General features: G+C 42.3%; 1 pseudogene; it reads right to left on the bottom strand.

Moving 5' to 3' along the window:
• Positions 1 to 2,325: 2,325 nt before the first annotated feature.
• On the bottom strand, positions 2,326 to 23,587 carry LOC105086917 (casein kinase II subunit alpha'-like; annotated as a pseudogene).
• Positions 23,588 to 23,660: the final 73 nt, after the last annotated feature.

The following is a 23,660-nucleotide window of genomic DNA, read 5'->3' on the forward strand; positions in this document are numbered from 1 at the left end:
TGGTATCCAGAGTGATGTTCCAGATCTCCATGAGTCTTGGTTCTGTGACTGTTAAGAAGTTGTCTGTTTCCCTTTCCTATGAATCCTCACAACAGTCCATTAGCAAAGCAATAATCTAAACTCTTCTTACTGTGTGAAGTGGTTGAATTATCAAAGAGCCTAGTAATAGAGATAAGAAAAACAAAACAAAAAAATTATAAGATAGGAGGGAATGCATCCCATAAAGATGTATATCACTCATGTAAGATGCTATGGAAGACTTTCAACTCAATGATTCATTCACTCCTTCATTTCACAGCCCCTGAGCACCTATTCCGTTCCACAGCCTGAGCTGGACATAGCACTGAGGCAGTAATGGCCCCTGTGTTCTAGGACTCAGGATGATGTAGGCAAGCAGGGCCGTTTTAAGATACTCATGACTTATACCTAAGTTTCCAAATCTTTGAAGTGTGGATAACAGCACAACCTCATAGGACCGGTGAATGGTTAAATTAATTTAAAATGAAATCATCATCATCATCATCATCATCATCATCATTATCATCATTACCCACCTTAATTATTTTTTTCTCTGGAAGCTGTATCCCACCAGTTAAAATTAAAAAATTTTTTACTGTAAAAACAATTTTTAGGGTAAACATTTTTACCATAAAAGCATTTTACTGTAAAGTACGTAATTTGTCTTTAGAGCCTATAATTAATTTCATATTTATTTTTAAGTTTGGGAGCCAATTATACTTTTTGAAAGCTCTTAAAAAGCTCATAAGACCATCCCCCTGGACTAAGTGGATAAAGTGGCTCTGCCCAGAGTGACCACGTAGGGCTGCACAGGTGGGGTATTTTGTTTTTGTTTTTGTTTTTGTTTTTGTTTTGTTTTTTTAGAGATAGGACCTGCTACCAATACCAATATGATTTTATTGGAATATGGAATATAAACATGTTCTCAAACAACCTAAACTTATAAAAATATATGGCATTATTAAATAGTTAATAAAGAAATCCTAAAGTGTGATGGGGTGGTAGACACCTTGACCTCTAGCCAAGGTGTGTGAGGTCCCCACAGCTGTGGCATGGCTCTGCAGCTGGGATCAGGGGATTGCTTGCAAACCATGTTGATGACAAGTCCTGAGAGTGAAATCAGCCTTATTTTTTATTTCCTTAAACAAAATTTAGCTTCCTTTGTAACATGAAGGCTAGCATAATGGATCCCAAGCTTTGATACTTGCCCCAGGAGCTCCACTCCCTTCCCCAAGCCCCTCACATGTTACCCTCTCTGGTCACTTGGGTTATCAGGTGGCCTTGCCCACACAACTCCAGTGCCTGCATATGAGAAAGACTTATCTTTGCCAACACATTCATGTGTTATGTACCAGAGCTTAAAAATGCAGATTACCCTGATTACAGTGAGAAACTGTTTCTCATGGGGCTAAAAAGGAATAAAGGGTGGGAAGGGAATGCTTTTTTTCACCCAGTAGGTCTTTCTTGAATACTTTCTAATAGGACTTCTTTCCTCCCTCTCTGATTTCCTTGAAGACTGACTTTCCAGCTTTAGCTATGGTTGTGAACAAAAAGTCTTTGTTTCAGAGATATGCATAAATAAGTGCACACACAGGGATGTGCTGGGAAATAGTGAGGTTTTCCTTACAAGGCTGGAAAAAAAAAGCTACATGAAAAAAAATAGCAACAAGATTTTGCAGTTAGGCAAATCAACGAAGGTTATGGTGAGCTCCAAGTTATGCACTTAGCATCCAACTTTTGATGAGACAGATGGACCTGTTCATGACATCACAAGGTTTAAAGTGATGCCTCCTGACATCAAAGGGGACTCATGGGAGTGACTGCAGTTTTTTCCCAAATGAATACACTTGGAAGAAAACTGCAGGGATGAGGTACATTTCCTAGAGAGCTCACGTCATTAAAAAAAAAATACATAAAACATGAATTTGTAAAAGAGCTTTAAAAAGAAAAACACTGTCCCTGTTTTAGTATCTCCTTTTCATAAATGAGGCTGGTGTGTCAGAATAGACTGCTGACGTTTTACTAAAACTTGAGCCTGAATCTCACCAAAGGAAACCCAGACCACAGTGGAATAGACAGGAAGTCAGATATTCAGAGATTGTTGACTGAACGGGTTAATTCAACAGTGGTCTCCTGTTAAATAAAGGTAAATGTGCAACAACTCCGAGTCTCTCATCTCCACGCATTCCAAAGGGAGAGGCCCTCAGATCCTCAGCTACGTGCATCGTCAGGCTACCAGAACAACTCCCTGTAGACTAGTACTGGGGAGTTTCTTTCCTTTTGACAGACTTTTAGGTCTTCACTCTTCTTTGCGTGTAGAAGGAATGGCTAGAATTTCTTCTTATCACACTGTAGTTTTCCTTCAAGATTTGTGTTTGGTTGGTTGGTTTCACTGGCAAGCGTCAATGCCGCATTACCCGTCGCTTTCCAGTCTTCATCGGGCCGCCGTGAGACCACTGGAAAGTACAGCGTTATCTGCACAAGGCTGGGACGGCTCCTTCACCACGGGGCAGAAGTACGGGTGCTCCATGGCCTCTTTGGCAGTTGGTCTCTGTTGATGGTCATATCGCAGAAGTTTGTCCAGAAGACCTCTAGGGCCTTCGGGCTGACGAGATGCCTGTTCTCACTATGGATAAAGTTTTCCCAACGCTTCTGTGAATGTTGTACCAGAATATCGCTGAAGTGCGGATCTAGGCCTGTGTGATACTTCTTCAGATACCCATTCAGCTCGTCTGTACCCAGAACCTCGGCAACGCGAACAAGCTGGTCATAGTTATCCTGTCCGTGAAAGAAGGGCTTCTTTCGAAAGATCACACTCGCTAACATGCAGCCCAAACTCCACATGTCCAAGCTATAATCATACACCTGATAGTCCACAAGGAGCTCTGGTCCCTTGAAGTACCTCGAGGCTATGCGGACATTGTACTCGAGTTGGGGGACAGAACTCTGCCAGACTCCAGTATATCAGTCGCAGCTTTTTCTGTGGATGATCTGTCATGACATTGCGAGGTATCACCACCCTGGGCATGAGGTCCTTGATGCGGCAGTAATGCAGAGCTTTAAGTAGTCTGTACATATAAAACCGGATATCAAAGTCTGTCAGGGTCTGGTACAGTTGCTTAAAATCTGTGTTATTGATGTATTCAAATACCAAAGCTGGTGTCTTTGACACAGGGTCCTTCACAGTGTCAACCAGCTTAATGATAATTTGTTCCACAACGAAGGTTCTCCAGAATCTTAACCTCTTGTTTCATCTTCTTTTTCTTCACTGGCTTGAGAATTTTTACAAACACTGTCTCATTGTTGGTGATGTTAATGGCCTCAAATACTTCACCATACTTTCCCCGACCAAGTTTTCGAACAAGTCAGTAATCGTCTTGATCAACCCCAGCTCGGGGCGTGAGCCTCAGCGTCCCAGAACTCGCGGCTCCTCAGGCCGTTCCCCGCGGCGTAGACCCGGGCCCTGCTGCGCGCGGCCGGGCCGGGCACGGCGGGCGGGACACGGGGCGCCGCGGGGCGCAGAGGGCGGCGGCGGGCAGAGGAGGCGGCGGGCAGCGGGCCGCCGCAGTAGGAGGAGGAGCGCGGCGCTGGGCGGTCGAGCGAGGCCGAGCCCGCGGGGGCGGACGGGCTCGGGGCGCGGGGGGCGCCGGCCGAGACTGCCCGGCCCTGGAGCGGCCGGCCGGGCGGCGGGGCGGGCGGCGCTCGCGCTCCGCGACGGCCTCCGCTCTGCTCGCGGTCCGGAGGCGGCGGCGGCGGCGGCACCAGCAGCGGCAGCCGCCGGCCGGGAAAGGGGCAGCGGCGGCGGTGGCGAAGATGCACAGGTGGTTTTTACTACACAACTCTAAGGAAGACCAGTCTCGTAGACTATGAGGTGAATGTCCCCATCCCGTCCCCAGAGATGTGTACTGCTGCAGCCCCGACCCTGCAGGTGAGGAAATCAAGGATTGCCAGCCAGCGCAATAAAGATCACTTTCGGTTGGGAGAAAAGAGAAGGCTTTATGGAGGCTCTTCTTTTGAGGCAAGTCATAAATAGCAGACAGACTTCGGTGCACAAAGATGCTGTGAGAAGGGCAATCCAGGCAGAAGGCACAGAAGAGCAAAGGCAAGGCGTACTTCTGTGGAGAGTGAGTAGTTATGTTTGGTTGGAGGAAAAGATGTGTGAAGGGTGGAAGAAGGAAATACGTTTGGGGAGAGAGAAGGGAGCCAAGCTTCAAACTTTAAACTTTGTTGTGTGGGCAATAAGGAGTCATTACATGTTTCTGAGGCGAGAAGTGTCATAATCAGGGCTGCGCTTTAGGAAAGTTCCTCTGGCAGCTGGTGTGAGGGGTGGGCTGGAGCAGGCAGAGGCTGGAGATAGGAGGCCAATAAGAGGGTGGTTACAATTCTGGAAGCTAGAAGTCCAAAATCAAGGTGTTGGTAGGGTCACGCTCCCTTCAGAGGCTTTAGGGAAATTTGAATCCATTCCTGGCCTCTTCTGCTGGCTATAGGCATTCCTTGGCTTGTGGGGGCTCACTCCAATCTCTGCCTCCATCTTCACATGGCCTTCCCCTCATCTCTTCATGACTCTCCTTTGTGTGTCTTCCATAAGGACATTTGTCATTGGATTTAGGGCCCCCCAGATCTCCCAGATTGTGTTAATTACATCTGCAAAGACTCTTATTCCAAATAAGGTCACAATCACAAGCTTCAGGGGTTGGGACACAGACATATCTTTTGGGGGCTCCCTTTCAATCCACTACACAACTGTTGGCAAGAATGTGGAAAAATGAGAACCCTCATACACTGCTGGTGGGAATGTAAGATGATACAGCAACTTTGGGAAACAGTCTGGTAGTTTCTCAAATGGTAACACAGAGTTACCATATGATTCAGCAATCCCACTCCTAGGTATATACCTGAGAAAAATGAAAACATACGTCCACACAAAAACCTGTATATGAATGTTCATAGCAGCCTTATTCCTATTAGCCAAAAAGTGGAAACAACCCAAATATCCATCAACTAATGGTCCATTCAGAATCAATAAAATCTGGTAAATCCAAACAATAGGATATTATTCAGCAATAAAAAAGAATTAAGTACTGATTCATGGTACAACGTGGATGAACCTTGAAAACATCACATTACGCTGAGTGAAAGGAGCCATTCACAACAGGCCACATACTGTATGATTGCAATTCTACAAAATGTCCAGATTAGAAAAATCTATACAGACAGAAGGTAGAGTAGTGATCGTCCAAGCCGAGGGGTGGGGGTGTGGAGGAAGAGGATGGGGCTGGGGGAGAAATGAGGAGAGACTACTAATATGTATAGGGCTTGGGGGAAGTGATAAGAAATGTTCTAAAACTGATTACAGTGATGGTTGCCCAACCCTATGAATATAATGAAAAACACTGAATTGTGCCTGAAATGAGTGAATCATGATACATGAATTACATCTCAGTAAAGCTGTTATTTTAAAAAGATAAATGTGGAGCACTGCATAAACCTCCTGGAAGCTCCTCAATACACTTGAGTTACCCTCCCATCAGTTCTGCCTTCCTGTGAATACCTGACAGGGGCCCATTACAGCAACCCCACCTGGACATGAAGGTTGTAAGTTGTAGACACCTTCAGATTAGCTGGACACAGTCACTCAGGCACAATCAAATATTTCCTGAGTGCCAGCTATACAGAGGTGGCTGCAAGACTGCCGAAGAGCCAGAGATGAATTGCGAGCGCACCTCGCGCCCTCAAGGTGCTCTTTCACAGAATGAGAAAGGGTGTGGTCTTTGCCTTCGGGCTCCTCCAACATTGCCTTAATTAACCCCTCTCCCCTCCTCCTCTCCCTCCATGTTCTGTAAGATTTTCTCACAGAAAACTGCAGTAATTATCCATGTATTTACCACCATCACCACCCCCTTTTCTTTCAAAGGGAAGCATATTTAACCTTAGCAGATTTCCCAGACTCATTTGCCTGCAGAACACCTAACAAAAGTTCTTGCCCAACCCCCCTCACTTTACAGATGGGGAAATGATACCCTGCAGGGGTGGGGGAAAATCCTGTTCACAGTCACAGAGCAGAACATCGGGGCAGAAACCAGAAGCACACCCCAGGCTCTTGATTCCCACCCAAAGCTCTTCTTCCTTTAACAAGACACTGATGACACAGGCATCTTGTCAGTTGAGATACAAGCATCTCTGATGACCTCTGTGCTCCTCAGTGTGACAGTGAGAAAGGGAACATGGAGGAGTGGTTAAGAGCATGGATCCCAGAGCCAGGCTGCCTAGGTTGAAGTCCTGGCTCCCCCACCAGCTGGGAGCCCTTGAGACAGTTAACTGAATGTCGTTGTGCCCTGATATCCTCATCTTCAATATGGGGAAGGCAAGACGAGTACCTACCTCACAAGGTTGTGAGGATTACATGATTTAACGGGCATAAAGTAATGCACATAATGCCTCAAAGTATGTCTGGAAAAAGGGAATTCTGACACATGCTACAACACGGATGAACCTTGAGGACATTATACTAAGTGAAATAAGCCAGTCACAAAAAGACAAATACTATATGATTCCACTTATATGAGATACCTAGAGAAGTCAAAATCACAGAAGCAGAAAGGAGAAGGGTGGTTGCCAAAGCCTGGGAGGAGGGGAGAATGATGAGTCCTTGTTTAATGGGCACAGAGTTTCAGTGTTGGGAGATGAAAAACTTCCAGAGATACATTGCACAATAATGTGAATATACTTAATACTACTGAACTGTACACAATTTAAGATGGTAAATTTTATGTTATGTGGAGGATTTTGTTACCAAAATAAATAAATTTTTAAAAAATGTATTTCTGGCACTCAGGGAAATTGCAGTCACTTACTATCCAGTTCTGTCACGGTTTTGTAAGTAGAGTGACAGGGGAGCCAGCCAACTTTCACCCTTGGTAGCTGTTTTAGGTCCCCTGGAGGCAGAGTGTCCTCATATAGAAGTTCTTCCTTCTCTACCAGGACTTGAACTCAGAATGACTGCAACCCAGCAGTGAAACAAGGTGTCGTAACTCCTGGCATGCTCCATCCCGGAGGGCTCCCCTCTGAGGCTTCTTCTAGCTGTAAATTCCTCCAAGATTCCATCTTCCTCATCCTTCAGAGCTGAGGCCAAAGCTCTGCCCACAGAAGTCTTCCTCCACCTCCTGGCAGGCAGCTGACACCGGTTCTCTTGCTTCTGAAATAGCTGACAATCTCTCTGTGGGAGTAGAGTCCTGGTTTTACACTCCAACAGTGTGTGGGCTCCTGAGGGCAGGATGCAATCCCACAAGCAGAAGTGCTTAGCATGTTGGATGCACGTCTGAATGGATGAGTTGAACTTTCCTGGAGCTTCCGGGTCCACAAAGACTTCCTCCACAGTAACAGCTCCCTTTCACTTCATGCATTTGCAACCGAGTCCTCCCTCTGAAAGGACTGAGGACTCCCTGCCTTATATAACTGACAGATGTGTCCGAGGCTCCTCTCCACCCAAGACCATGAACTCCCTGAAGGAACAGACCAGGTCTGAGCCACCTTTATATCCAGAGTATTTATCACAAAATTTTACACAGGGTCGAGATGAAAACATGTTGAATTAAATTTGTTTTGCTATTTAAAAAAAAAAGCTTTATGTTCCAAAATATTAACCACAGAATTATTTATGCTAGAGAAAAATCCAAAATAACCGAAATACCCAACAATAAGAAAATAACAAACTTAATTATAGTGAAGCTTGATGAAACATTTTGTAGCCATTGAAAATAGTAAATATGAACAAGGAGTAACAAGAGAGAAAACTTTCGTGAGATGAAGTTAAGCAGAGAAAGTGGGTCATGAAATGTGTACACACTCTGACTACAGCTGTAATTGACAACATGTACTAAGTGCCAAGTATTTATAAACACTTCCCACCTACTTCTTACAACTCTTTGGGTTGGGTTTTACAATCCCACTTTCACAGAGAAGAAAACGGAGGTTTGTAGAGGTTAAGTGCCATGCTCAAGGTCTCACGGTTGGTAAGACATTCAGGCACAACCCAGACCCGGGTGGTCTATGCTGGTCCCTAAGTCCAAGCTCTTTACCACTTCGTTATACTGCCTTCCAGCAAAACCAACTCTGTAAGTATGGTAGTATTCTTGGAGAAGTGAAAGCTCAAAGTTCAGGCGGTAGGTTATGAGTATAATATTAATAATATTATTCAACATTATTTGAATAGTAATTTTAAAACATTTTAAGGATAAGAAACAGGATGTCAATGACAGAATTTCCTCAGAGCAGCAAGGTGGAAGAATATCTGGCGACAGGATATGCAGCTTAAAAAGCACCTGAGAGCTGGTTAGATTGATGGGGAAGCTCCTTTACTGGGCAGGGAAGCATGATTTGTGCAATTCAGGGAGGCCAGCACAGGGCACCAAAACTTGGGAAACACTTGGCAGATGAATATTTCTTGAATATTTAATGAACGAACGGGTGAGTGCCCCTGAGAGCTGCTTAGGAGGCTACTGACGCTAACTGCTGGGAGAAGGGATGGACTGGTTCCTGGGACAGAGTGTATGAGTCCTAGGAGTGTGTGTACCTGTGTGTGCGTGAGCACGTGCCTGTGTGTAGGTGGGACTTGGAAGGCAGAAGGAAGATGCAGGAGCCTTTGAGAGGCTGGGATTTGGTCCTTCTCTCACCTCTGACCTCTCTCAGCTAATGGTATGGATCTCAGCCTGAGATCACCAGTAAGCCTGTGGAGTGGAGTGTTCAGCCATCCATCCTGGCTGCCCTCCCCACCCCCGCCAGGCTCCACATCATTTCCACCCATTCCAACCTCAGTGTTCAGTCTTCTCTCCCTTTGCCTGAAAGCTCTGGGCTTCCTGCAGACATATCATGTCTGCTAGCTGCTTTATCTCCATTATCTCATTTCATCACTCCAGCAACACTGCATGTAGGTTCCATGATTATTCCCTGAGGTATAATGGTAAATACATATTTGGTCTTTCCCTCCAATTCCTGGCACAGAACTCCATTCCTGAGTGATAGGGGTGACAGGAGTGTCTTTTGTTATTCATGATAAGCTTCTTTCAACCATACCAAGTGAAGGCTAATGAGGTCACTCTTGAGACCTCCATATAGCTTCAAGATGGGGACTGTTTACCCAAAAGACCAAGACCTGATTAAAGGGTTGGAACTTTCAGCCCTACCTTCCCACCCCTGACCTAGGTGGGTGGTGGCGGGGAGATAGGCTGGAGATTGAGTTCAATCACCACTGGCCAATGATTTAATCAATCATGTATACTGAAGACTCTGTTTAAAAACAAAACTAAACTAAAAACTGGGCTCAGACTGCTTCTGAGTTGAGGAACACAACAAGGTGCTTGGATGGCGGTGCACTCCAACTCCATGGGGACAGAATGTCCTTCACTCAGGACTCTTAGATTTCATCCTATGAGCCTCCTCATCTGGCTGTTCACTTATATCCTTCATAATGAACTGCAATAGTAAGTTTATTATTATAAAACTCTCCGGAGTTTTGTGAGTTATTCTAGCAAATTATTGAACCTGAGGAATGGGGTTGTGGGAAGCCCTGACTTTATAGCCAAGTCTGGCAGAAGTGCAGGTAACCTGGGGACCCAATGGTTGTGAAGTGAGTCCAGCCTTGTGGGACTGAGCCTTTAACCTGTGAAGTCTGACACTAGCTCTGGGCAGTCAGTATTAGAACTGAATTGGATTGCAGGACATTTAGTTGGTGTCAGAGAGCTGGAGAAGTGATGGATGTTGGGAAAGACATCACATATTTGGTGTCAGGGGAAGAAGAAAAACCCCTCATTCCCACTTTGCAGATGAGGACCCTCTGCTGCAGGACTGGGCTGAAATCCTAAATTTGCTATTAACTCCCTCACCTTCCACATGGGATTAAGGAACCCCACTCCCTTCTTTCATGAGTGCCTTCAAGAAGCCATTGAGATGATGAATGTGGAAGCACTTTGTACACCAGGGAGATAAGAATTAGAGAACAAAAGGGTCTGATGTGGGTTCAAATCCCAGCTTCATTGCTCATTTCCTGGGTGATCATGAAGAGTTAACCTCTCTGGACTTATTTTCCCACCTACAAATGAGAGAAATAGCACTGACCAGTGAGGATTTAATTATTTAGACATCAGATGTCAGGCATTTCACACACACCCTGACACAGGAAGCTCTAGTAAACAGGAGCTCTTAATAATAGCAGAATAAAATCCAGGAGCTCACTAACCATTGCTTTTTGGGTTTTTTTAACCAAAAGGCAGGAAGACATAGTGTCAAAGCCAGATTGATATCAGGGAATGTGATTTACATGGAAATAAGAAAGTTCTGAATATACAAAACAAGCCAAGCCAGGTGCGAAAATAAGGTCCTGAAGCTCTCGTATTTTCAGAAGCCATTTGCCTGCCATTCTTGTTCCATTTCCCTAGCTCCCTGTGGGGATGGGTTTTTTTTAAATAACTTGACTGCTGATCTGCAAACAAATCCTCATTCAAGGTGATCAACTAGTGCCCTCCATTCCACTTCATTCATCCAATTATCTGTCCATTTAGCAAACATTTCCGCAGCTCCTGCTCTGGGCCAGGCACTGCAGTGAGTGCTGGTGACACAGTGGTGAACCCAGACCCATTTCCTGGCATCAAGGAACTGCTAGTCTAGTCCAGAAAACAGACAAATCAGGCACCTGGTACAGGGAAGGGACAGCTTCTCTGAAGAGGTGGCACATGAGGAGCCACCCGGTGAAAGGCTGGGGGAGAGAGGTCAAGGCAGGGCAGGACCAGGTAAGAGAAAAGCCAGAGAGATGTTTGGAAAAAAGGGCAAGTAAGGAGGTGTGGTGGAGGAGGAGCCCAGAGAGATGCGAAGAGCCCTGATCTTGAAGGATGGAACTGGAACTTTGAACCAGATTAAACATCCGCTTGAGGTAGGAAACGTGGGCAAGGACAGGGAGTGGGGAAGAGTCACCATGGCCACCCAGGAGGGTTTTTATTTGTTTTATTTTTAGTCCTGGGGCTTCAAAGGGACTAGATTCTGAACTTGGCTCCATACTAACTTCTTGTTTGATCTTGGCAAGCCACTGACTCTCTCTAAGCCTCATATTTTTAATTTTTAAAATTTTCTTTCTTTATTTTTTAAAAATCATTCTTTTCTTTTTTTCCCCAGTTTTATTGAGATATCATTGACATACAACACTGTGTACTTTTTTAATGGAGGTACTGGGGATTGAACCCAATACCTTGCGCTTGCTAGGCACACACTCTACCACTGAGCTATGTGCTCCCCACCAAGCCTAATTTTTTTTAAATTGAAGTATAGTTGATTTACAATGTTGTGTTAGGTTCAGGTGTATAGCAAAGTAAATCAGTTATATTTATTTCTTTTTCTAGGTGCCTCGTTAGCGCCGTAGGTAGCACATCAGTCTCGTATTTTTTTTTTCTTTTTCAAATCTTTTCCAATATAGGTTATTATGAGATACCGAATATAGTTCCCTGTGCTATACATTAGGTCTATGTTGTTCATTTTATATATAGTATTATGTATCTGTTAATCCCAAACTCCTGATTTATCCCTTCCCCCATTCCCCTTTTGGTAACGATAAGATTGTTTTCTATGTCTGTGAGTCTTATTTCTGTTTTGTAAATAAGTTCAACTGTGTCATTTTTTTTAGATTCCACATATAAGATAGCATATGATATTTGTCTTTCTCTGTCTGAATTAATCACTTAGTATGATAGCGTCTAAGTTCATCCATGTTGCTGCAAATGGCGTTATTTCACTCTTTTTTTATGTCTAAGACTCATTTTTATCAACTCTGAGGCTGAGAGAGGGAAGGAGATAAATTCAAGATTATGTAACTTGAACCCTAAATCCGGGCTCAAGTTTGATGACCAGTACATCAAACTGGTCTGTGATATCTGATTCTGGGGAGAACAGTGCATATAAAATTGAAGATCATTGAAAGGACTTTGGATAAATTGTGCAAATAAAATAAATAGTGTGAGTATGAGTAGGACTGTGGCTAAGGTTAGTGTCTGTGGCAGTAAGGCATAGAGCCTAAGGGTTTATAAATTCAAAACCAGGATAGATGCATTTGAATGAGATTGGTATGTGAGGCTACCCTAACAAAATCAAACACAGCAGGCACTCACAGACTCTTACCACATGACCCAGCAATCATGCTCCTTGGTATTTACCTAAATGAGATGAAACATTATGTTCACATTAAACCCTATATACAAATATTTACAGAAACCTTATTCATAATTGACAAAATTTGGAAGCAACCAAGATGTCTTTCATTAGGTAAATGGATAAATAAACTGTGGTACCTCTACACAATGAAATATCATGCAGTGCTAAAAAGAAATGAACCATTAAGCCATGAAAAGACAAGGAGGAACCTTAAATTCATATTACTAAGTGAAGAAAGCCAATCTGAAAAGACTCCATATTGCATGATCCCAGCTATATGACTTTTTTTTTTTTTTTTTTTTTTGCAGGGGGAGGTAATCAGGTTTATTTAGTTAGTTAGTTTTTTGATGGAGGTGCTGGGGATTGAACCCAGGACCTCGTGCATGCTAAGCATGTGCTCTGCCACTTGAGCTTTACCCTCCCCCCCAACTATATGACATTCTTGAAAAGGCAAACCTATGGAGACAGTAAAAAGATCAGTGGAGGTAAAAAGATAGTTACCAGGGATTTGGAGGCAGGAAGTATAAATAGGTGGAGCACAGGGGATTTTTTATGGTAGTGAAACTATTCTGTACTATAATGATGAATGTGTGTCCTTATACATTTGTCAAAACCTCTAGAATGTTAACACAAAGCATGATTCCCTAATGTAAACTATGGTCTCGGTTGATAATGATGTGTCAATGTTGGCTCATCAGCTGTAACAAATATACCACCACTCCAGCTAGGGACGTAGACAGTGGGGGAGGCTGGAAGGATGGGTTCGGGGTGAACGTAGGAACTCTCTGTATTTTTCCACTTAGTTTACTGTGAATCTAAAATGGCTTCAAAAAATAAAATCTATTAATTTTTTAAAGTGACAAGAAGAAATATAAAACCAAGTAGTCCTATGATTAGATACATTGAATTAAGTGTTGAAAATACTTCAACAAAAAGAGCAACAAATCCAGAAGATTTGAATAACAAATTCTATCAAACATTGAAGAAAAAATAATTCTAATAGAAAATAGGGACCATTTCCTAATTATTTTATAATTATACCACTACTGGATTTGAAAACTTGAAAATAACATTAGAGGAAAGGATACTTCAGACCAACCTTATACATGAGCTAGTTGCAAAACCTCCAAACAAAGTATTAGCAAACAAAATCCAGCAATATATAAAAATGACAATACATTATGTTCCGATTAAGGTTTATCCCCCAAATGCAAGGTGCTTAGCATTTTTGAAAATCAGATTAACTTTAACAGATTTAAGAGTGTAGTTATCTCAACAGATGGAGAAAAGGCATCTGAAAAATCAACATCCAACTCATAACAAAATTTCCTAAAATCTAGGTATAGAGGGAAAGTTCTTAAACTGATAAGTGTACCCAAAAAAGTACAGCAAAATATAATATTTAATTGTGAAACATTAAAACATTCTTTTAAGATAAAGATCAAAATAAGGATGTCAAGTTCCGTCATTTCCAGTCATCATTGCATTGAAAGCAATAAGGCAAAAAAATAAGAAAGAAAAAGTTCATATATATATATATATATATATATGAAATAAAAGTGTCATTACTCACAGTTAATATGATTTTTTATATTGAAAACCCAAAGAAATTTGTGATAAATTATTAGATTTTTTTAAGAGAGCTGAGCCAGTTACCAGATACAAAATCAATGTGAAAAAAATCAGTTGTATTTGCACCTATCAACAACAAACAAGTAGATAAGCAATTTAAGAACAGCTAACATTTTTTAAGTCAGACAGAGAAAGGCAAATTTATGATCTCATTCATATGTAGAATCTAAAAAAGCTAAACTCATAGAAACAGTGAATAGATTGATGGATGCCAGGGGCTTAGGGGTGGGAGAAATGAGGAAATGTTGGTCAAAGGGTACAAACTTCCAGTTATAAAAGGAATGAATTCTGGGGATCTAATCTACAGCATGGTGACCATAGTTAACAACACTGTACTGTATACTTGTAAGTTGCTAAGAGAGTAGATCTTAAATGTTCCCACCACACACACAACAAAAAATAGTAATTATGTGAAGTGAAGGATGTTAACTGCCTTTATTGTGGTAAACATCTTGCAATATATACGTGTATCAAATTATCATGTTGTACACCTTAAACTTACACAATGTTGTATGTCAATTATACTTCCATAAAGGTTGGAGGGGGAGAGAAGAACAGATAACATTTCCAATTTCATCCAAAAGAAGTACAAAGTGTTGGGAATAATTTTAATAAGATGTACAAGACCTTTATGGAGAAAAATAGAAAACTTTATTGATGAACATTAAGGAAAACCTAATTGAAATGATATGTAATTGAAATGATACATAAATCGTATTTATAAATTAGAAGACTTAATATCTATAAACTTCTAGTTCTAGTCACCAATGTATGGGAAGTAAAGAAAATAGAGAAGCATGTTAAACTACACCATAAAAATACAATCTAAAATGTGGAAAACTCCATAAGGCCAACAACCTAGTTTTTTCAAAAAATAATTCCAAGGAAAAAATAAAAGCTGGGGTGGGAATTTATACATTAAATGACACTCAAGACCAATCACAACCAACCCCAAGGCTTCTCACTGCAATAAAAAATTTTTTAATCCCAAACAAAATGTAAAAATAAAATAGTGGGGGAGGGCATTCTCAAGTGGCAGAGCGCATGCTTAGCATGCACAAGGTCCTGGGTTCAATCCCCAGTACCCCCTCTAAAAAATAAAGAAACCTAACTACTTCCCCCCACAACAGAAAAGTAAAATAAATAAATAAATAAAACAATTATATTTATGAGACAACTGGAAGTCTAAACCTTCTCATTTAACTATCAAGTTGCCCTTGATGGTATTAAGGAATTAATGTGGTTTTTCTCTTTGGGGTTTTTTGGGGTATGACATTGATATTGGGGTTTTATCTCTTAAAGATATATATTGAATTACAGGTGAATTTATATGATGTCTGGGATATTTTGAAAATAATACAACAGTAGGGGAAGATGGAAATATGGATGGGACAGAAGCTGAACACAACTGATGGCTGCTGGAGCTGGGCAGCCAATGAGTACATGTGGGTACATCATATTTTTTGTTTTGTATGTGCTCAATTTTTTAGATTTTTAAATTAAATAATATATATAAAGTGTGTATAAAATTTTGCTAATTCATTTGCAGATTCAATACAATCCAAATGCAAATCCCAACAAGAGACTGTTTAAATAAATATAACACATATATGTTTATAAAATACTGCACAGTCTTTAAAATGATGCTCTTGAAAAATATTTAAGTACATTGAAAGTTGTTTGTGCATGTTAAAGGCAGAATTTGGGGTTAAAAGGCAGATTATACAGCATTATGTGTAGTAGATGGCCATTTATGTAAAAAATGGACCAGAACTGAGATAAGAAATTTCTGCAGGAGGTTAAGTATTGCAGAAATTAATTTAGGTGAATAGTTTTTAACCTTCACTATGCATCAGAATCACCTATGAGAACTTAAAAAATATGCAGATGCCCAGGTCTCACACCAAAGTTTCCATTTCAACTGGTCTGAAATGGGGCCAGCCATCGTTAGATTTCAAAATTTCAGCGGGTGATTCTAACGTGCAGGACTGAGAGCCAATGATCTACATTTACAAAGAGAAGCAGAAAGATGGATAGAGAGTAGGAAGACAGATTAGATATACAGGTAGATAATTCATAGATTTTTGATTGATAGATGACGAGTAGACAGGTAAATGATAGGTGGGTTAGATAGTAAATCAAAGTCTGAAGAAAGGGAGGAGGGGATGGGGGAAAGAGAGGGAGAAGAAAGGAGGGAATTTGTAATGACACAGCAGATCAGAAATGAGCCACAACTCAATACCTAATTGAACAAAAAAGAGAATGAAACAAAAGTGAACACTAAAAAATACAATAAAACAAAAAGTGAACGTGTCTAGCTGATACAATGAAATGTATAAGTTGACTATTCTTTTATTTATTATATTTACTTAAAATCCATACCCCCTACTTTTCAAGGATATCAGTGATATCTTAAAAGTTAAAGAATGGAAGAATGGAGAATGACAGCTTAATGAGTGAGCAGTTTCCCTTGGGGGTGATGAAATGTTCTGTAACCAGAGATGATTGCACAGCATTGTGAATGTACTAAATGTCACTAATGGTAAATTTTATGTTATGTGGATAAAAAATACATTAAACGAAGATTGATTAAAGACTAAGGTTAGAGCCAGTTTAAAAGTGCAGAGGATGTTACCAGGCAATTGGGATGAGTTAATTATTGCCTCCAGTACAAAATTTGTTCCAAGTCTCCTAGCAGTTGAGGCAAAAAAGAAATCTGGCAGGTTATCGGGTTCTTTGTATATATTGAGGGCCCTTCGCATATCAGGGGCTACCTCTTGTTTCATTTTGACCCTTGCTGTACCACATGCCTAGCGAGCGCAGGAGGGAAAGTGGGAGCCCTTTGGAACGTTTGACTCAGCTGAGAAAGGAGGATTTGCCTTGGCTGGGAGAGGCAAGTCAGAGCTCAGCTCCTTCCCCTCAGAGCCTGTCATCAAACCGCTCTTAAGAATAGCAGCTCCTGCCATTGCGTGGCCCCGGCCTCGGCTGGTGGGTCTGAATGGCTGTTTGTTCAGCCTGAGCCGCGCAGAATCAGCCCTGACAGTGATGGCCCAGTAGGTATTATGTAAGGGGACCCAGCTTACCTGCCCTAAGACAGACAAAGCAGATAGTTTGACAGGCAAAACAGAGCCAGCCTCTTTACTCCCAGGCAGCCAAGGGGCTATTCAAAGCCTGGACCTGGAAGATTTTCATGAGGTGCTGACATACGAAACCGGAATGCAGAAGGAACAAGGCAGAACTGGCACCACATGCAGTCAGGCATGGCAGGTGTCTCCAGCATCCAAACCGGGCCTTCTGGAGCTTTGACTAGGCTCCACCCATGAGAGAGAGAGAGAGGGTGCTTTGGGAGAGAGGGCCCCAACTTTCAGGCCTGAGCCTTCGGCAAACCTCAACTTTACCACCACCCTTATTGTTGTCCAACTGAGGAAAACCTTTCCAGGCCTTTCTTGTGGCGAACAGGACGTGGGTGCAGAGAGCCGGGAGTACTTGCTCCTCGTTACTTGCCAAGCTGCGCACGTCAGGGGCTGGCAGAGGCAGCAAAGGAACAGGTACTGAGTGCCCGCTGCACACCAGGTGCTATGCAGGGGCTCCACCCTCAGGCACTGGTTTCACCCTCACAAGCACCCCACAAGGTAAGTACCCCATTATCTCTATTTTGCACATGAGAAAACAGGCTCCAAAGAGGAACTTGCCCAAAGTTATACAACTGGGAAATGGCAGACCCAGCATTTGAACACAGGTCTCCTTGGCCCCCAAACCCATGCTGTTTCTACCTAAATGGAGCCAGTTCACAAGACCCACAGCTCCTGGAATCACACTCTGTTTTCAAAGTGGCTTTGGCGCTTTCTCGCTCTGTGACCCAGGTGGGTATTCATTCCCCCTTCTCAAGGCCTCAACGTCCCCATCAGTAGTGCGAGGTACTTGTGAGCACTGAATGGATCAGGCAGGTGAGGATGCCTAGATGTCCACCAGTGTAGGTCATCACTGCTGAGCTGCACACTTTTTGACTGCTCTCAAAAGCCACTCCCACCCTCAAAGGAGATCACCAGACCTATATAGATAACACTTTCTCCGGTCCTCTCTCAGGATTCTGAAAGAACATTCTCTGCCCAGTGTCATGAGCAACATGAGAGAAGAATTGCACCCGACTTGTCTACTCACAAAATATCAACACAGAGCCCAGCATTTACTCGTGACTCAATAAATGCTGTTGAATGAACGAAAACATGAATGCGTGGTTTGCCACGAGACGTACCATGTGTTGTGTTGGAAAGAGCTGGGCATCAGAGCACGTGGTTCTGGCTTTGCCACTAACTCACTGTGTGGTTTTTAGCCACTCACTGGCCCCCTCTGGACCTCAATGACCCTATTTATAAAATGAGGGAGGAGAACTAGGTACTCTCTAGCAGCCCGTGTCAGCTCTGATTCTGTAGGGACGGGGGAAAGAAAGATCTCACCCTCTGCAGTGATCTTCCCCTCTCCATGGAAAGCTAAAGCTATATCATAGCCACGTTTGAGAATAGCCCAGGACATTCTAAATAAACGGTGGGGTGGGGTGGGGTCGGGGGGGAGGTGGGTATAGCTCAGTGGTAGAGCCCAGGCTTAGCATGCATGAAGTCCTAAGTTCAATCCCCAGTACTTCCATTAAAAAATAACGGTGAAAATTTTATGCCATGTGAGTTATATCTCAATAAAGCTATTATTTTTTAAAAATTAAATTAAAAATAAACAAGCTGGGTGCAAAGCTGTGTACATTGTGTCTTACAGTCTGAGCTCTTTCTCCTTGACTCAAGTGGGATATATGAGTCAGAGAATAAAGTCAACATTCAGATCTAAGGGAAGACGTTATAATCAAGAATGTTTCAAGCCAGTTGCGCCTGTGGTTGCCCACCATGATAAGCAACATCAACAAAGGGAGCCACCAACTAAAAGATAGGACATTACACCTGGTCAAGAGAAAAAGGATGAAGGAGCATCTGCAGTTCAAGGAGCAGTTCAAGAGCCTGCCCTGGAAGCTAATCAACAGGAACTGGCTCAGCCAGGGACTGGGCGTGAGCGTGGAGTTGGTCCTGATGTCACGGGGAAGACACTACCAAATCCAGAGCCCATTAAAACGCCAGAAGCAGGTGAAGGGCAACCACAGGTTTAAACGAAGACAAGCTGTAACCATGCAGGCTGTTCATGTGTTGGAAACGTGACTGTTAAAATTCTCTCAATAAAGTTTTGCAGTTTTATCCAAAAATAAATAAATGAATGGCAGATCTGTAACCCTGATTCAATCAGAAGCAGACAAGCAACATTCTCAACAGTCAAATTCTTCAGTCTGTGAAACAGAGACTTGCTCACGTGTGCAGCGTACTTTATAGTTTGCAAAACACTTCCCCTCCTTTCTCTCATTCAAACCTCAGCACAGCCTTATGAAGAGGACAGGACAGATGTCATTTCCCCATTTACTGACTTGCCCCATGGGGCTTATGGAGGGGAAAAAAAGTACAGATGAGATGTGGACTCAGAACCAACTCCTGACTCCAAATTCTGCCTCCTTCCCTTTACACAGCTCACTTGTACACAGGCAGTGAGGAGATGAACTCATTCTACCAAAACCAGATTTGGAGGGTCACAAGTTTACCATCTGGGTGGAAAACTGCCCAGCACAATGGAGCATTTTAAAGTCAAATTTGGGGCAGAAGGGTGCAGTGCACTGATACCAGGTGGGCTTGTAGCCATGGAGAGTCAGCTGTACGGGAAGGAGGAGTCCAAGCCCATGTCCAGGCATCGTACGCCAGCTCCTTGCAGCAGCTGGGAAGTTGATCTGCATGCAATCTCTGAACATTGAGATACGGAAATACTGTGATGCCCCATAGACAAATAACCACTCCCTGAGGCCCCATCCCCACCCCTACCCATGCCCCTAGCTGTCCTGGTTCTCTCAGCCCTTCCCCAGGATCCCCTGGAAAGCCCCCAAGATTCTGCAACTAAAGGGTTAAAGTCTGAAACAGCAGGGGAGCAGGGTACTGTCCTACCAGGCTTCCATTCTAATTGGGCATTTATTCCAACACATACTATCTGATTGGTCAACACCCTTGACTTACTGGTTTGGTTTTTTTAACCAAAAAAAAAAAAAGGCTTTATTGAGGTATAATAGATACATAAAAAACTACATATATTTAATGCGTATGTCTTGATGAGTTTGGATATTGCTTATACCTATGATACTATCACCTCAATCAAGGTAACAGACATATCTATTACCTCAAAAAGATTCATTGTGTCCCGTTTTGTGTGTGTTATAAGAACACTTAGCATGAGATCTACCCTCCTAACAAATTTTTAAGTGCACAACACCTTATTGTTAACTATAGGCACAATGACTTACGGGAGATCTCTATAACTTATTCACGTTGTATAACTGTAACTTTATATTCATTGAACAACATACTGTTTGTTAAATATGTTTATTATTATTCCATCTGGCTAGCGAGATTGTAGAGAATCTCTTAGAGCTTTTCGATTGTTCTGAGTGTGATGATAATTTTCTTAACAGCTAAAAATTCCACAGTTCTCACAACAGGCACACATACATGTAGGGTAGCCACATTTTTTTAGTAAATCCTGAGTGATAAATTTCATGTCCAGAAAATGACCAAAACTTCAGTGACATCTTTAAATGAATTTGCATTTTATTTATGACCCAACTTAACACAGACTTAAAAAGTAGTCATACATAATATATGTGAGCCCTATGAATGACTCAATCAATAGACAATGCCTAGTGCTCATGAGCACTGGAGGATACTTTGTGGTCGTCTCTTCTGTGGGGGTAAGAACAACTACCAATCTAGCCAACCAAATCTCCCCCCTCCATTTGATAGCTGGAAAAACTGAGGCTGGACCTCCTCAAACCCACTGTTGGGCTGCATCTTGCAGGCATGCAAGCCCTGTACTTGTTCAGCCTCAAGACCGAAGAAAGAACCCAGAGACACAATGGTTTCTTGGACAGGGGATCTTACAAAAGGTTCCTGGGGTGACACCCTACCATGGATGTGGACAGCAGACGGCAGGCAGGACACGGCAGCAGTCCTCTTCACTGCCTCTGGGAGAGGGAGGTTACTAGTTATAGAGAGAACTGACATCAGGTTGGCTCATTGGTTACCAGGGAAACAGGCAGAGGAACACGCCCCTTACTGCCACTTTGACAAACTGTCCTAGTGGAGACATCTGATCTAAAGATTAGAACAATCACCACCTAGAGCCCGGGGCAAGTACCTAGGTATTTACTGATTAGGCACTATGATTAAGAGGGCAGGTCAGTCATGTGAGTAGATGTAGGTAAAGCAGGGACTAGCAGGTGAGGTACAGAGAGCAAGAGGACAGCCATCTTGGGTGGCTGGGTCATACACTCACTCACCACTTGGAGCTAAAACTTGAAGCAGCTTCGCATCCAAGATTTATTGTGTCCAGGGGTGTTGAATTAGGGGGTGCTGACTGGGCAGAAGACATCCCAAGCTGGGCCCCCAGTGACCCTCCCGTTATAAGGCAGATATCATTCATGGAGGTAGCCAGCAAAGACCTACTGTCTTTTCACTGATTGAGGTCAATCAGCTTTACAGCAGCCACTCAAGCCTATTAGACTAGGGGAAGCGGCCCCAGAAGCAAAGGACACTGTGAGGCAAGGTTAGAAGTGTAATAACATGGGAATATACTAAGGTACTACAATGAAAGTCTATGGGCTTTGACAGGAAACAGGGGGCTTCAAATCCATCTCAGGTATACGGCCTTGGCCACGTTTTACTGAACTTTTCAGATCTCAGTTTCTAAATCTGTAAAATGGGACTGTTCTGGGGATTGATTAAATGGACTAACATACGTATAACTCCTATTCAAAGCCTGATACAGGTATATTGCTCAACAAATTTTCAGCTTCCCAGAATCATCAGGAAAATACAAACCCCTCCATCCAGCAGGAAAACTACAGTCTGACAATTCTGTCCACTTTTCCAATCCTTTGTTCTTTCATTTTTTCTTCTCTCCAATTTTCCCACATCTAGCACTACTCCAAAGCAACTTTAAGCTCAGTTCTGCTAACTATACCAGGCTAAGCCATACCCAGATTCCTGACCCACAGAAACAGTGAGATGATAAATGTTTGCTGTTTTAAGCCACTAATTTTGTGGCTTACAGCAATAGATTATAAACATAATATCAGTCATGAGGGAAATGCAAATTAAAGCTACCATGAGATACCACTATATAAAAAGGGTAAAATTTAAAAGGCTGCACTAATCAAGTTTTGGTGAGGAGGTGGAGCAATCAAAACTCTCATCTACTGCTAGTAGAAATAAAAGAAATACAGCCATTTTGTGAAAACAGTTTGGTAACTTCTTAAACATTTAAACATATGCCTACAATCTGACCCAGATATACCTCTCCTGGATATCTACTGAAGAGAAATGAGAACAGAGCCATGCAAGACTTGTACAGGACTATTTAAGGCAGCTTGTATGTAAGAGCCAAAAATGAAAACAACCCAAATGTCTATCAACAAGTGAATGGATAGCGGGAAGGATGTTGCTCAAGTGGTAGAGCACATGCTTAGCATGCAGGAGGTCCTGGGTTCAATATCCAGAAATTCCTCTAAGAATAAATAAATAAATAAACCTAATTACCTCTCCCCACCAGAAAGAAAAACTAAAAAAACAAAAGCAAAAACAAGTGAATGGATAAAGAAACTATGGTATATCCATATATCCAGAATACTACTTAGAAAAAAAAAAGGGGAATTGACTATTGATACCACAACATAGATTAGTATCAAAAATAGTTATGCTGGATGAAAACAGTTAGGCAAGAATAAATACACTGTTATTCCATTTATATAAAATTCCATAAAATGCAAACTAGTCTATAGTGACATCAATAGATCAGTAATTGCCTACAGATACTGCAGGGTGGGGACTGTAGGGGCAGAGGGATAGATGAATCAATCACAAGGGGCATGAGGAAACTTTGAAGAGTGATAGATATGTTAATTATCTTGATTGTGGTGAGTTGCAAGAGGTCCTTGGAGACAATTTGGTAGCACTATATTAAGAAACAAAAATGTTCCTGGCCCCATAAATCTCTTAGGAATTTGTCTTAAGAAGGGTTCAAAAGAAACACAAAGCACTTTATACAAACACACAGCAGCATCACCTATATCAAAGATATTGGAAATTACCTAATTGCCCAGCTACTGTGAAAGGGTTAAATCAACACTACACCATTTTATTCCCAATTACAGATGAAAAATGGGAGGTAAGATGCAACACATAGTTATGTTTACAAAATAATGCAAATGCACTGTGTATAAAGACAATGGAATTGTACATACACTATGGTTACACCATGTAAACGTACATGTGTATGCAAAAGAACACAAAGGAGGAAAAAAAACAGAACATAGAAAACCCTAGTAGATGAATGATAGGTAATTGGCATGCGGGTGACTTTTTTCTTCCTGTTGTCTCCTGTCATGTTATGATGTTTTCATGACAGTTTTTCAAATGTCTTCTTGTTGGTTTTGGCTCGGTCTCCCTACCTGGTGATTATTCTGAGCCTTGCGTCTGTCAGCTACCAGCATCAGCACCTCAGCGTGGTCAGCCACTAGCCCAATCGGCTTGTCTTCTATGCCTTCTTCTAAATCACTGACAAAATGCTGAACAGAGCTAAGGTATGGTGTGAAGGACACACTCTTCCCTTTCATCATTGTTAGTCTGCTTAGGTTATTTCAATTCCATAAATGACAGAAAGCCACTTCCCAAGGAAGGAGTACTAGGAGG

The sequence above is a fragment of the Camelus dromedarius genome, chromosome 10 (assembly GCF_036321535.1).
Source record: "Camelus dromedarius isolate mCamDro1 chromosome 10, mCamDro1.pat, whole genome shotgun sequence".
Classification (NCBI taxonomy): Eukaryota; Metazoa; Chordata; class Mammalia; order Artiodactyla; family Camelidae; genus Camelus; species Camelus dromedarius.